Here is a 16,140-nt window from a genome sequence, read left to right as displayed (position 1 = left end):
GCTTTCTGCTCCCCCTTGGAAGCACAGGGGGAAATCAGGGCCTTCTGGGCAAGCACCAGGTATGTATGGCCCCTCTGCTCCCAGGTGTCTCACTGTATGGCACACCCTAGGTCCTTGAGCTGAGAAAGCAGCACTTGTACCACGAGCACCTCAGTGTCCTGACATTAAAAGGGTGATGCCCATTCCTCCTCAAAAACCTGCTTACTTCTCAGGGCATCGCTTTGGTGCACAAGCAAGCCGTGGCCTCCCCTCCTGAGCAAGCAGGATCCCACCCTGCTGCCAGAGCAGAGGCAAAACCGCCCCACTCAGCATCCTGCAGCACTGCGGAGGGGAAGATGTAATGCACGTGAGCTGCTGAGTCCAGCAAGGAGCTCACAGAGAGAACAGCACTCGGAGTGGTGGCCTTCCCAGAGAGCAGCCTGACCTCCCTGACACCATGCAATGCAGAGAGGGCAGCAGAGAGAGGGCACAGAGTTTGGCTGGACATGTTTCCACAGCGTCAGTGGTGGTTGTTGGCTTTTTCTGACAACTCTATTTTCAAAATTTCTGTAACCAGAAGTGCATCATAACAGAGGTGAGATAGCAAAGATCGCTTTGGGTGGTTTGAGGACTAAACGCCAGATGAGATGGGTGTTTGAGGACCAAATTGTTGTAAGGAGGTCTTTTAAAGAAAGAAAGCCAGAGGAACTGCTCCCAGTCAAGGGCAAAAAAACCTAAAAGGCCATTGCTAACACTTTCAATTGCTAAGGAAGAGTCCAGCTATAAGATAAACTGAAGGACCAGATTAAAATCCACCTGGCTGCTGTTCTGTAGTTTCTTGTTCTTGTTGAATCCACAATTGTTATTAAATTGTGTTCCAAGCTCTTGAGAAGTAAATGAAATACTATAAAGGAAATTACAACAACAGTGATAGGACTGTCTCCGTCTTCCAAACATGAAGATGTAACATGAAGATATAACACAAAGATCTCTATCTGCCACTGGGTGGGTTCCAGAATAAAACCTGCAATATTAAGCTCATTGGAAAGAAAGCTACGCAGGGCCCAGGTCTGACCTCTTCCCAAACCAGGGAGTGGAAAAGGCAAGACCATCACTTCCATCTTCTATTCTTCAACCAGTACACCTCCCATGAAGCACACTGCATGGACCTCACAGAGAGTTAATTCCTTCACTCTCCTGTCATTTCTGCACAGCTGGATGAAGCTTTGGAATGGAGGCATAATACTTAATTTTAGCATAGCTGAGCTGTGGTTTTCTCGAAATAATGCTCAAAGCAAAAGATAGGGGATGTTCCTGGTATTGTCTGGAAATCTACTTACCTTACAACTTCAGACATCCTGCCCTTTAATCCAGAGGGCCTTCCTAAGTTTGCATAGTGAAAATGGGAAAAAAATGAAATTCTGTATTTTTGAATAGTGAGAACATGGGAAATAAATAACCTTGGGCTTTCTCTCCTCCAAGAAGAGAAGTGATATAAGAGCAAGCTAAGTGCAGCTGACTTGTCTGGATTCAGAAGCATGGTCCAAACCAACAAGAGAGCCTCTTGCATGAAATAAAAAGGTCAAGAGTATAAAGATGTGATCTCGCTGGGGGAAGAGAGCCAAGAAAACAGTTCACTATTTAAAGAGCTGATTAAACAAAATATAATTAGGGCTAACTTGGCCCCTTTCCCAGAGTTCATAAACCCACACAAGGAATCTCCTCTGGGGGCAGTACAGCCTGATGTGTGCCTTATTTAAATCAGGCCATTTAAATAGCTGACCTTTTTTAGTGTGGGCTTCTGCTTGTCCATACACCAGCACCTCTTTCTGCAGCTAACCTTTTAAATTGCAGCCTGCCTGCTTGTGTCTCCCACACCTGTAGCCACAGCACTGACGTAGCAGGAGCCGACTGAAGAAACCAGAACTGCAAAAGAATGTGAAGTTCCAGGAAACCCTTTGCTGCATTTTTATTTCCTCTGTCCCATTTGCCAAGCAATGGCCTGGCTTACGTAGCCTCAGAGGACTAGGTGAGCCCAGCTTTCTATAGACTGAAAATCCCAAACTGAAAAGACAAAACTAACTTTTGAGGGCAGCATTGTGCAGAGCTAATCCAGGTGGGGATCTGACCTGTTGTCATCAAGCTTTCAGCCTCTCCAAAGCCTCATTTTGCCTTTAGCAGCCTGATGTGTTCCCTGCTGGACCGGCACCAGTAACCCACTGCTCTGCTAAACCTGAAGAACAGATTTTTAGCAGCAAATTAAATCACTTGGGCACAAACCCAGCCTAACCTGTTTCACAGCTTCCAGGCAGGTGGCTTGCATTTTATTAGCGCATTGCTCAGGTAGAGTTGGCTTTCCATGCCAGTACTGACCATACGGACATGTCATGTTTCTTTGTCCTTGGAAGGAGCACAGGGAATTCCTCCTCTGAAAAGAAAAAATCACATCGGAAAAGCACCTGCGGGCTCATCACCGTGAAAGCCAAGAGAAAGAATGGGAGAAGAGTGGGATGGAGAAGCTGTAACTGCTTTTCTCTCTGTCTAGAAATCTCACTACAGTCTGACTCAAAACCCTTGAAGTCAGCAAGAGTTTTTGCTGCAGGAGGCTTTGTATCAAAATTTGATTTGGGAAGGAAGAATTGCAGCTATCAAGGGCTTTCATTACAGTAAAACAGTGATTACAGAACAAGAGCTAGAGTTAACAAAAGAACAAATGATGGTGCACTGCTTGGCAAGACACGTATGCCTATTCTGCACAATAAGTTGTGCAGTAGACACTTCCCTTCCAGGTTGTTTGGATGCTTTTAGTTTATTTTCATTTGTCTCAAGGCTTATTAGCAGGAGAACGATGTAAATTCAGCAAGCGATCTCCCAGAGATGCACACAGAGAGTGTAAAATATGTCCATTCAGTAAGTCCAAAAGCTAGTCAAATATCCCCTCCCACTTTTTTACAACACTGCAAATATTTTCTGAGTTCTTGATTGAAATATATGTAATTATGCTGGTTTTAGTCTGAATTGATACTCCTCCACATATTCTGCACACACGGCTGTTTCTACACTCTTCAGAGGAACACTACTGTCAAACATTTTCAGAAGCAGAGAGTGGACACGGTCCTAAACAAACACCAATTCCAACAAACTGGTGTTGAACGAGGCTGATGGAGAGAAGGAGTGTTTGCCTTTTTGTATCGCAGACCCTGGGAAATGTCTGAGGAGCCTTTATTATCCCCGTCGCAGTAGGCAGCGCAGATGGATCTGTGAGATGGAAGGCCATGAACAAAACGCACATCAATATTGTGGAGCTGCCCAAGGCCAAAGAATAACTCACAGCAGCTTTACCAGACCTGCTGGATTTACTGCTTGTTTCTCTATCCCTTCTGTATGAAACTCCTTTGAATTGTATCTGTTGCATGTCACAACCAGAATGTCCACATGAAAACTGACTCTCCTGACTCGCAGCTTCACATCCACTCAGTCTTCCTTTCAGAGAGTTACAGCCCTGAACTGGAAACACCAGCAGAAAGCTTCTTGGAGATTTCAGCCCATCAGTTTAAAGGTAGAGTTAAGTTGAATTGAAACTCCCATTTTAGTGGCTCGTTAAGTAAATCTAGGGGTGCCAAAAAAGGCACAGACCACAGCAGTGTAAAAACAATAACAAATACCCCTTTTGCCCCATGCTTAGCCACCAGCCAGCATGTTTTCTAACATATGAAGTGAGTTTTTTTTAATAAACAGCTGTGTCTGATCTGAAGTAATGGCCACAAGACTATTTTCCTGCTAATTCCCATATTCATTTAGATTAATGTCTAAAATATTTGTTTGTTTGTTTTTAATGTGTCATAATTAATAACATTTTTTTCAGACTGACCTATTGTCCCTACCGAAACATTTCTCTTTGTTTTCTCCCCTGTAACACTTTAAAAGGGAGACGATTTCTTGAAACAATTACATAGGGTTAATAACACGGAGCCCAAGAACACTTACCCCCTCCACAGCTGCAGGAGACTGGGGCTTAGCTGAGGGACATGCACCACCCTGAACACAAACAAGCCCAAATAGTCCATTCAGGACCATTCTGATTTTCCTGAGTTTCCATGGATGCCTTCTCCATCAAGTTTCGTTTGTCCTGGTACTTTGTGACCCCAGGAGGAGGGAAGTTGCTATTACAGTCATGAAAGGATCAAAAGATACAGCCCAACTCCAATTCAAGCCAAGTCTTTATGCCAGGCCCCTGTTCTGATCCCAGGGCAGTCACACAGGAGGACTGGCAGCCTAAAAACCTGCTCAAAATCCCTGACTTCAGTCTGAACCACTTTTCCATTTGTGGCACAGAAAGAAATAAAGACATGTAGGCTCTTCCTTCCCTCCTTGAGTTAACCCCGTATCCATCCTCCCTCCGAGAAACGACCACATTTCCAAACACAGACAATGATAGCCTGCAAAAGGCGGATTCTGCACGTTTTGCCAAATATCCCAACTTACACGTCAGCATAATGGCCTTTCCTTTTCTCAGGAAAAGATTCTGATAGCCCAGATCAATCTGTTCACAAAGGTTAAGAGAACTTCTCTTTAGCCCCTTAACAAAATAATCTCGGTCATCAGATCTACAGTAGAAATTGGCTTGTGCCTAGTGAATTTGCAGAGTCTGCTTTTTTTCGCATGTGTGGTTTGTTTTATACCTCGCTTATATAACACTTATTTATCACAGCCACACAGGCTAATTCATGTATATGTATTTAGTATAAAAGCATTTGAATTAATGTTCCCAGCTTGTTTACTTTGAAGGACTGAATGCCCCCTCAGGAAGACATATTGATCTTGAAGGGGGCCATTCTCTGATGAACACTGGTTCCTGCAATATTTATGGCATCTGAAGCCTTTTCTCTACTCTTGATCTTTTGAAAAGAGATCCCGAAGGAGGGTGACAAAGCTTGGAGAGGGGAGGAGGGAGAAGAAGTACAAGAGGGGTCCCTTTGCTCCGAGTGTAATGTCGAAATGTAAACAGGACGGTGATCAAGGACTGTGTCTGTTTCTAAATTAAGCATTTAGAATGTATATTAATGAACGTGAGAGGAAAAAACCATTGAGCCAACTTTATAGAGAATGCTAGAATGGGAAAAAAAAAAAAAGATCTGCAGCTTTTCTCAGTTTTGCAGCTCAATTCTGCTAATTTAGGCCGTATAAACTGTGATTTTGGGGCCAGCCAAAAGAACTGATGTCAGTGGAAACATCAGAAAGTAACCTCTTCACAGTCTAGCACTTGCCATCTTTATAATTACTCCACATGGCCATATTTATTATTAAAAATACTGCTTGTTCTTTCTAAGATTCTGCTTCCTCACCATAAACTGGGGTAGTTTCTCCCCCTTCTAGCCCTGGGCTACCTGTAAATCTCCAGGTGCAGGAGCAGGTACTTGTTTAGAGCATGCCTAGCAAACAGGATCTTCTTTCTCAGGTAAAGCCATTTACCAAGGCCAAGGCAGAGAGCAAATGGCTTTGCTGCTGGGATGCTCCCATCCATCCCCTCCTCCATGCTTTTAATGCTCTTTATCACATGCTGTACACAGCCCAACTTGTATATCCAAGTGTGGATATCCAAGTGTGGCAGACACTTGGATACAACTCTCCTGGAGTTTTGGAGTGTTACCAGCCTCCTCCCTTTGTGTTCTCATAGAAAGGTACAGGCAATAAGCAGAAAGCCACATCTTCCTCCCATTTCTGAAGGATGTGCCATAATATCCTGCAAAACAGGTAATAAGCAGAGTCATTTGCCCTGCTCTGTTGAATGGAAGAGGTCTGTGAGGCTGCTGACTTTGAGCTGTGCCTCCTCTCTGTATTTTGTCAGGAAAATCCACACTAACTTTCAGAAACCATGGTTGAGCCAGGCTGGGAAACGATGAGGCCAGGGGCCAAGGTTACATTGTAAAAGATACATTTTTCACTCAAAGAGCTTTGTTGCACCTAGCTAAAAAGAATTTGATAGAAGATTTGATCAAAACAAATTATTCATAGGTGCAATGTGATGAGAAAAGTAAAGATTCAGGGATTAAAAAAAGTGGGGGAAGGGGTGGATTTTAAAAGCATTAGCTTCAAAATGGGTCTGGCAAGTCCTGATTCCTCAGAAGTGACCTGCATTTGAAACTTCCTTGCAGGGACAGTGGATGCAGATGGGATTTCTAAAGAGGACAATAAGGGAGCGATAGAGGTTTAGAGCATCGAGAGCAGGATAAAGAAGTTGATGATGACACATATGCTCTTGCTAGCACCTTTTGCACACAATACGAAGGAGATTCATCTCTCTGCTATATTAAGATGAGCGACTGAAAGGAAATTTCTCCCCATAGACTCAGTCAGTGGAATGGACTGCCCCAAGGTATTTTGGTGGCCAAGAGCAAAATCTTTTTAAAAAGCCGTTACAAAAACCATTACTCATTTCTCTGCAGTTAGAGCCTGTGTGGAATATATATCCTCAGCAACAAACCTCCTGGTGAGTCTTATTAAGAAAATCCCTCTAAATTAGGCAACCAGAAGTGTCAGTTGTCTCGGGCATCCCACACCAACCTGAAGCTCTGCATTGCCGCAGCTGTTCCTCTGCTCCCCAGGGGCTGTAACACCACATATCCCAGTAAAGAAAGGTCGCTCTCACCTGGGTGAAACACTCCAGATCTCTGCGGCTGCAGGATGGGGTGACCAGGAACCAGAAGCTGCAGAGGCACAGCTTGCTGCCTATCAATGCCAGCATCAGCCCTCTCTCTGCTTTCAGTGGGTTTCTGCATTCATTTTGTTCAGACGTCGAGATCTGGTAGGGTTGTGGTGTTCTGTCAAGATTTCTACCTGAAAAATTAAAATAACCAATTTTAGGTTTGCTTTGTGTTTAGTTACTTGTTGCAGCTTGTCACCAAAGCTCACGCCTCTCTCAGCTGTGTGAGGCACATCCCTGGCTCAGTTGTGCGGAAGAAAGAAGTCAAAGCACTTCTTTCATCCAAATATTTGCTTTGAAGGGAGATCAGAAAACTTAACCATGGCAATGACTCTACAGGAGAGGTGGGAAATCCAGTGTTCATCAAGTAGTGCAGTGCCGAAAAGAGAAACGGACATTCAAGCTCATTTCACTACATAATGTTATTAGTTATATGAAATTAGACTGTCAAATACAGCTTTATAAAACGCAAGAGGGCAAGGAGGAGAATGAACACACAGGGGACAAATCACTGTCACTCACAACGGAGTGCCTGGCAGACTAAGAATTAAGTTCACTCCTCAGGGCAAGCCATCCCCAGCTGTTATAAATACATTTTAATGCCCCTGTCAGAATGCTGAAAGAGTGCGGCAGCCTTCCCCAGCGCGGGATGTCAGGTGTTTTCTGTCATTCAGAGAGCTTGAAAAAGCCACATTTTGATGGGGGCTTTGTCACTGTTCCCTCTAGCAGTGCTAAGGCGGCTTCTCCAGCGGTCAGAGGTGGTTTGAGAGCAGGCACGGGCTGCTGCCAGGCTCCACCCTGCGCTGCTAAGGCAGGCAATGAGTTTGTTGGGCTCCTTCAGTCCCCCTCCGGACTGTATCGCCAAATCAGCATTGAAGAGGCTGCCTGGGCTTCTCCTCGGGGGACTGACGCAGCAGGAGGACTCCAGCCACGCTTGGGTGATGATGGCCAGCCTCTGGGAGCCCTTGTTCAAGATCACACATCTTTGGCTTCCCAGAGGAATAAGGTGAGGCCAAGCCTCCAGTGCAAACAACGCCGTGCAGCCCCAAGTACGGTGTCGCCTCCCTTTCCCTGTTAGTCCAGGTCCCACACTCCTCCCTTAGCTGCAGCCCGGCTTTGTGGTGACCGTGAGCTAGGATGGAGCCAATTCTCTTTGCTGCTACTTTATTTTTTCATTTCTGAAAAGCCTTTCTGCAGAAATTAGTGCCAGGAGGGGACCTTTCCCCCCGCTGCCAGGTGTGCCATGTTCCAGCTGCCAGCCCACGACACCATCTCCAGCAGAAGCAGAGCCAGGTCAGGGCTCCTGGAAGCCTCCAAAATGGAGATGGGCTCTCTTCTAGATCAGCAGCTCTCAAACACAGTTCTATCAGCCCAACAAGAGTGAAATCACATCCCCACTTTTGGGTTACTGCTGCTTTTCACTTCCCTCTGGAACACAAACCTGCCCTAGCTAGACTGCAGGCAGGAACCACAGGGCATTTAGCCCCACTAGGAGACTGAGCACAGTGACAAAATTGGAGGTAGCCATGAACAGGAAACCCAAACAGGCAACTCTGGAAGAGGAGCTCATTTCAAATCGAGAGCTCTTGCATCAGAAATGGGCTACTCCATCCCAGGAGAAAGGCTTGCAGGGCTAAGCACTCCTCATGTGTTCCCTTTGGGTTCATGTTGGTGTTTGATCCTCTTGCTGGCACCGGGATGGCATGGCAAACCCTTCCCAGTCCCCCCAGTTATCCCAGTACAACATCTTGCAGGGTTTTCCCCAACCAGAACAACGAAACTAAAACAACAAGCCTTTGGAAGTCACTGAAACGCCCCCACCCCTCATCACTGAGCTGTTATGAGTGGAGAGCATGGCCCCTGGAGGCCAAGTGGGAGGCAGCAAGGCTCACTTCTCCTGCCGGAGCAGCCCAGCCGTCAGCACGAGGCACATGCTTAGAGGCAAAGGCTCTGCCTTGCCAGGCAGACATTGCCGACTTCCCACTAAGGCGCTGCTGAGGGTGATAAAAATGAGCTTGCTGCTCTTGCACTGCGATGTCTGCGGCTTTGCTGATGTGAATTTCTGACCTCGGGTCTCGACTGGTGCCAAGCCAAGCACGAAGATGGACAAGGCAGCAGCTACCGGCTCGATCCGCGGTGACGCTCAGGGCCGAGAGCCGAAGGCATCCTTTTGGATCGGGAAGCCTTTGTTTCTATGATTTGTTTCCTTCCCATTTCATTTCTAAATGGCTCCTGTTTGCCTGCGACCGCCTCGGCGATAGTTCACGTACAGTAACACGCCAACCTACCGCAGAACGTCTCGGGGAGAGATATTTCACTCAGCTCAGCAGCCCTTGCAGGGAAGCGCCTGCCGTCGGAGGCGTGTGCTTGTCACCCGCTGATGCATGGGGCTGTCTGAGCACAGACTGGCTCAGCGCTCAGCCCGCGAGAGGCAGATTTTATCAGCGGCACTGTTGCGGCACTTCTTTAAAAACCGATGCGGGATCTCATCTTTCTGGGAGCACGCGCGTGCGATTTACAACCTGGCAGCCAGCAGCACAGCAACGCAGATTACTCAATTCATCATTTCCCGGGAAGGGAAGGCAGCTGCTGAGGCACGAGGAGGTTTCAGTTGGGGGAGACCTGATCATTATCTACTGAAGGAACGGCTTCAGGAAGCATACCCTGCTTCCTAAACTTCAGCTGGAAACAAGACTGCATCCCCAAAACTGGAGCTCCCATCCCGCCCTTAGCGCTATGCAACCAAGACCCACCATTGGAAGCGGCCCCAGCACTACTTCCACTTTAAAATGCTCATGAGACACACAGATAAATAGCGAGTCTCTAAGCCTCAGGAGAGCTTAGGGACACGGCACTAGGGCCAAACTACCATGCTCCAAAACAGAAACTCTCCTCTCCTCCACCATGTGGCTTTTTAGTGTCCCCCTAACCCATTTTTTTTCCCAGTAGGTATCTTATTGCCGCCACTGATGATGACAAAACAGCCTAAAGCATTTCAAACTGCATTTCAAACTGCTTCTCCTTTTGCTATTCTGATTAACCTGCAGCACAATGAAGGGAAGAAAAGTGTTTTCTAGTTATATACTACCTCTCTGAGACACCTGGCCACAGGCCTCTGATCCAGGCAGAGATGGCTGATACCTAGATTGAGCTGTGCACATCTGCTCTTCGCTGGTGAGAGCTGAGGAAACTTCTACTTGATTCCACTGAGTTCAAGTCTTCTAAGTTAAGCTTGAGAAGGTGCCACTTCTGGTTCATCAACCGGACACTACGCCGTGTGCAAAGAACACTGCAAACAAAATTAACATCGAGTTATGCAAAGTTGTTGTCTCCCAGCCTCTGCACCCTACGCTGATTTCATCCTCGGAGTATCCCAACCCACAGGTGTCCCATTTTCTCCGGGAGTTTCCAGGGGTCCTGCATGCAGAGGGTGCCAGAAGCAGAAGCACAGCTCTGTGACAGCCACCAGTACCAGATGTTATGTATGACCTTGCTCAGCACTGCAGAAAATCTGCCCTCCCTTCCTGAGAGCAGAAGTGGCTTCACCACAAAGCGACACCACCTTCACAACATCCAGCACTCTGATTTTCTAATAGATAACTTCTCTCTCACTTATACAGCTGAAGAAAACTATCACACACCTCTCCCTGGGCTTGTAGCCATAAGGTGGAGGCTTGTGCTCCCATACTGTCAGCCACCAGCACCAGGTCCAAAGAGGCTCCATGAATTCTGCAAAGCAACATGAAGGAGGAAATAAAAATGCTTCAGCGCCTTTGCAGCTCAGCAGATGGCATGAAAGACGTGGGGTTAATTAGGCTACATGTCCTTAGAGATGTGTCACTGGGCTGGGTCTCCCTTCTCCCAACAAAATATTATAAAACCATCGGGGCTGTTTCTTCACCAAACACACACTCTCTTACAGGAGATCCTCAGCAGTTCCCACTGGGGGAAGGTGATTTTTTTCTGTTTGACATAGGATCACTTTTTCTACTTTCTCAAGTTCACCAAGCTGGTGGGCACCAGGAACTCCAGGTTACAATGTGGAAGGTTACAGGTGGGAGGAAGGGGAAAAAAGGATAAGAAATCACAACTGGTACAACTCTGTCCTTACCTTTCAGCATATGAGCTTAATAAAGCCATAATGAATGTATTCTTGGCTACATGTGCTTTTCCAGCAGCCTTTGCAGCTCTTGTGTAAGAACGACAGCTCTGTCTCTTGGGGCATAGCTCAGTCCCTGGGCCATTAACAAAGACCTTGAAAGGGCTCCTTCTCTTTTCCTTTTTTTCCTAGTGTTGAAGAATTCCCTGTAACAGTATTCAGAGACTCTGTGGGAGTGGGAGGAAGGAGAGCATCTTGCTTTGCTGGTTTGTAGACTTCAGCTCTTCAGAGGTGGCTCACACAGCATTGCCAACGTTCAGCTTGCAGGCTTGGGGCTTAGAATGAAGGCCACAACCCACTGGCTTGTTTCAGGGAAGGCTCATGTCTGTCCCTGGCTTCCAAAGTGGGTAAGTCTTTCCTGTCTACATCCCATCTTTCTGCCTGGCAGGACAAGGAAGAGCTGACCCTACAACTGTGTTCTCAGGTAGGATGCAAGTTTGCACCCATCCATGCCTCTGGGGCTTTGGGTTTGCCTCACTTACGCTACAATATCACATTCCCTTGGCTCCTGAAGCAGGGGCTGATGCACGAGGCTCACAAGCAACAGGCAGGGTTTGGTTAGATTTGTTGACTGAAAGCACAATGGCAGTTTAAAGGTGTAGGGCATATAACTATGAAAAGCAAAATATTTTAAGGAAATACATAGCAAGAGTTAATACCCAACATTCATAATGAATTCCTGCAAATAAAGCAGAATATGGTCTAAAAACGCTTGCTGCAAGAACTTGTAATAAAATAATGACAAGATAAAACCGCAGCTATTTTTATTAGAAAATATTATTGAGTTCTTACGAGGACAGTGTCTAGCAGCTTCAGCTGGGGCAGAACTCAATTACAAAGGAAAGAACATTACGCCTCAAGGTATCTACATGCCTAATTCCCACTCCATCCAGTATCTTCAAAGATACAGCCACAACGGCCTTGCCAGGGAAAGCCTGCTGTCCAGTCCTGCAGAAAACACGGGCCCAGGGCTACCCACCTTCTGTAGCACAGGGGTGCCAGCTTCCTTCAGCCCTGTGGCTCCCGAGGCACCGCCTGGTGCTGCCTTTCAGTATTCAGGACTACGCTGCAGGGTGGCAACCCGGGGTGGCAGTTAATGTGATGGGCAAAGGCATAATGCTGGAGGGCATTAGAAGGCAAATCATAAAAATAATTTAAAAGAAATTACTGTACAGCTTTACAATAAAAATGAGCATATAAAAGAGGTTCAGAAGAGCTCGCTGCTTCATTCTAAAGCAAGTCTGGAAATTAGCTAGAATTTATCAGACAGCTTTTGGATCAGAGACGCAATAAATGCTGATGTAGTTGTTACAGAAGGTCTCTGATCTATTGTTCAGAATAGAAAATATAAACTTATCTACAGTTCATCTTTTCCCTTGGGTTGCTTTTTCCATTGCTTTTCTCTTTGCTCCAGACAATTAAATGATGCTATCTTTAGTGCCCACTTGATACAGATACCCCCAGCCAGAGTGGTGTTAGTCTGAATTGTGTAAAATAAGCTAGTATATAGATGCCCCATATTTATGTTATGTATAGATGCCCCACAGTGCTAGCAAGCACGGGTCAATGGCATACAAGGGTGACACAAATTGCCCTTAAACAGTCTTAACTATGTGGGGGAGGAAGGCTGGGGTAGGAGGAAAAGTGTGCAAATGGTCAAGAAAGAAACATTATCACTTTCCCCAACAAGTCATGTATCCCATCCCTAGCAGCTCATGATCTGCTTGCTCTTCTCTTAAGCTGAAGCTCTGTCTTTTGTGGGATGGGAATTAATCTCTACCTATTTACTAGGCAATATTAAAAAAAAAAAAAAAAAGTGAGCTCCACTTTCTTTTTACAGCCAAAAAAGCCAGGAAACAGAAGATCCAGGGTGAGATTTTTCCACCAGTTCTCATTACTGTCATCCCTCTGCTCTTGACAGCAAAGGGCCAACTGATCCCTGACCTGTGCAGGGATGCTCCTGGTGCCCGTCAGTGCCTGTGTGGCTGTGAACATTAATTTTGGCCAAGGAGGCTGTTTCAGCTCCTATAGACTAAATGAGTTGATGACTTTAATATTCACATGGAGAGAGCCACCCTTTAATTTCAAGGCCCTGCCAAAGATGCTTTGTGACAGTTAAGTGTGCAGGAATTGCTCCAGGCAGGAGCATTCCCTTGCCAGGACCCAGACTGACATTTTGGGGAACCAAGGTTTGTAGAGACACCTAGACCTTCACTCATGGCATCTGGCACACGGGGACAGATCAGGGGTATGTCTTAGCCCCTGTTAACCCTAGGCTTTCTTCTAAAGCTCACTGCTCCAGAGAAAGGTGACATTTCTCCATATACTGGCTCCAGGCATCTGTGCATAGCCACGCTGGCTCAGGGACAGTGGGAATAAAGCCATGCGGAGCCTGCCACCAGTCATCTTATATCCTGATGCGTGAGGTTTAATTACCATTGTCATTAGCACAGTTTGCTTCAAAAGTAGTATTTAACAGACACCATCATACAAGTTCATTATCTCCTGGCTAGATGGAAACATAAGAGATTAATTTGGTAGAAATTATTTTTTTAAAAGCACAAAACAAAACACAATACAACCATTACCTAGAAGCCAGGGGGTGAAGCTAAATGCAGCCTTGCATTTCAAAAGGTGCTTTTGGAAGAAATGTTTAAACACAGATAATAGATTTCTTTTACCCCGCTCTTAAAAACGGGAAATTGCAAGGGTTTTGAAAAACACAGAAGCACGAATATTCATCACACAGATGAACATTTCTCCGATAACAAACCTCTGTGGATGCTTTCATCCCAAGCAGTGTGTTTTGTGGTACCTTTAAATATGGAAAGCATTGCTCCTTTACTCTCCCGACTTTCACAATCTGCCAGTGGCCCCAGGTCCCCACAGGCTTCTACCACTGCTCGTTTCCCGTGGCAGTAGTTAGTGCTTCGACTGCACCACCAAGAATGAAAAATGAAAAAATGAACTGGATTTGCCAGGGCTGCTTGTGCCAAACAAGAAGAAGAGGAAAGACGAAGGGAAGGGAAAACCCTTACTGACCTTTCAACATTGCCAGGATGCTTGCTGGGGGAGAAAGGAGCCAAGACATCTCTTTTTATTTCCTCAAGATGAAGTTTTAAGGGGCAGGCTGAAAGCTTGTGCTGGTGCCAGACTCTGCATGGACAGGGGCTCTGTGCTACCGCCGGGTCGGATTCACTTCTGTGCTGCCTTGCCAATGCCCTCAGCATTTCCTCCCTGCACAGACAGACCCAAACCACATGAGACGGAGTCAAATTAAATTACCGTGTGGTTTCTTCGGTTTGCACAGACGGTCTGTGGGATGGGAGTAAAACAAGCCCACAGAGTCCCCCAGACGTCAAACCAGCGGGGAGCCCAAAGGCAGCAGGGCCCCTGCAGCCTTGATACAGTGCCCATGGCGAAAGCCTGGTCCCTGGGAGCCATGGGGCGTGGGAAGGAGGAGTGGGCATACAAAGAGAAGAGGGGCAGATTCTCAACAGGACAAACCCACCTTGCTGCACTCTCCAAGTCCAATTGCATCAGCTGGACATCAATCCTGCAGCCCAAAAACCACTTACAAGTGCATCGAAAAATTCTCTTTGCTTTCTGAAGATGCTCCATCCCACTCCACAAAGGTATATCTCCATTTCCACTCCCTCTCCCCTTCTAACCTCCCCTCATTAAGAGTTTTTTAAATGCATCCCACAGTGCCAAAACTTAAAAAAAAAAAAAAAGAAAAATTCCTCTCTCCTCTGCTCCAAAGAGCAATTAAATCCCATTACCCTTCAGCTGGCCCACTCAGGCATGACGGTCACTGACAGCCTGTGAAACTGTCACCGAGCTATCAGCAGCACGGTGGCTCCAAGCTGCAGTTGCTGAGCCACCAGCATGGCTCGGGGAAGCCTCATTCATGGATTTGCTTCATGTTCACTCCGTACCTGCATGGAGCTGTCTGCTGGGATTGGCACGGCTGTCTTCTCACTGCAGACGGGAGCAAAAAGCACACATGTGAGCACCTAACACCCAGGGGAAGCACAGGCTTACAATTACAGAGCTATCTCTGGAAGCAAAAACCAACCAACCAAGCAAACAACATGGCAAACAGTGAAACACAACAGCAAGGCTGTGAGCTGTCAGAAGCTGGCTGCATGGGTGGCAATGCCATGAAATGTCCTGCTTTGCCTCTGCTCGAGTTACTGAGGCATTGCTTACCCTGCTTGTTTTACAGCTAGGACTGGGGTAATGTACTGAATTCCCTTTGACTCTTCTTGCTAGCATTTGGAGGGATTTTCAGCAGGTGCTGTAGGCATGATATGATTAGCAGAGATTTAGCAGCATTTCGCTGTGCCTCAGTGTTCCTAGAGGTCAAGAAGAAAGACCTGTAATAAAGACAAACCCACCAGCATGATGCATATGACAGAAAATAATGAAAACTGGATCTTAGTCAGCCAGAAAATTACTCAAAGGAAAAGGAGGGCTAAGGGTTCAGAGAATAGCCCCCAGCAGACCAATCTCAGCTGATCTATTCATGCCTTGGGCTCAAACGTGGCTTTGCTTTGAGCCGCAAGCAAAATGAAATTAAAAAAAAAATAATCCTCTCTTCAGGAGTGCCTAAGAAGAAAGCAAAAAAGCCACCTGGAGCATCAAGTCTGTTCCACCTTGTTTCAGGCCAACTCCAGAAAAGGTATCGTGCTACCTCAGAAGGCCAGGCCAGCTTGTCCAAGGGCACGTTCCAGGGGCACACCCAGGGAAGACCTCATCCCTTCCCAGCTGGGCCCTTGGATCAGAGAATGTGAAGTTTATATTCCCTCTGCACTGTTTGCTGGTCCCTATGTGCAACTCAGTAAATAGCACAGTGAAGACAGGCATCACTTCTCTAAAATCTGCGGCCCTTATGATGTACCAAGCTACGTATCAAACAGTGACATCTTAAAACCACAAGTGTCTTCTGAAAGTGTTGGCTTCTATTTTTGGAAGGCAATTCCTTCCCTTGGAGCATCTTGTTTAAAAAAAAAAAAATAACAGTTTTTCCTTCCTTCCATTGGTATTTGTGATAAAATGATTGCAAGGTCTCGGTTACTCTATATTCAGTGTGCTAATCCCCTTGGAGATAATGTGTTGCAGTCACCACAAAACCAGGCACTTAATGAGATGATGGAAAATAGGAACTAGGTGAAATGCCTAACCTCTGGCTATTTGGGATTACTGACTCCAGAGGACGAGTTGAATTATTTTTCTATTATGTTTATTCATACATCCACACAAGCTTTTTATACTAGCTTCCAAATCACATAAGCAG

Source organism: Aythya fuligula, chromosome 6, assembly GCF_009819795.1.
Source record: "Aythya fuligula isolate bAytFul2 chromosome 6, bAytFul2.pri, whole genome shotgun sequence".
Lineage (NCBI taxonomy): Eukaryota > Metazoa > Chordata > Aves > Anseriformes > Anatidae > Aythya > Aythya fuligula.
Note: the sequence above shows the minus strand (reverse complement) of the source record.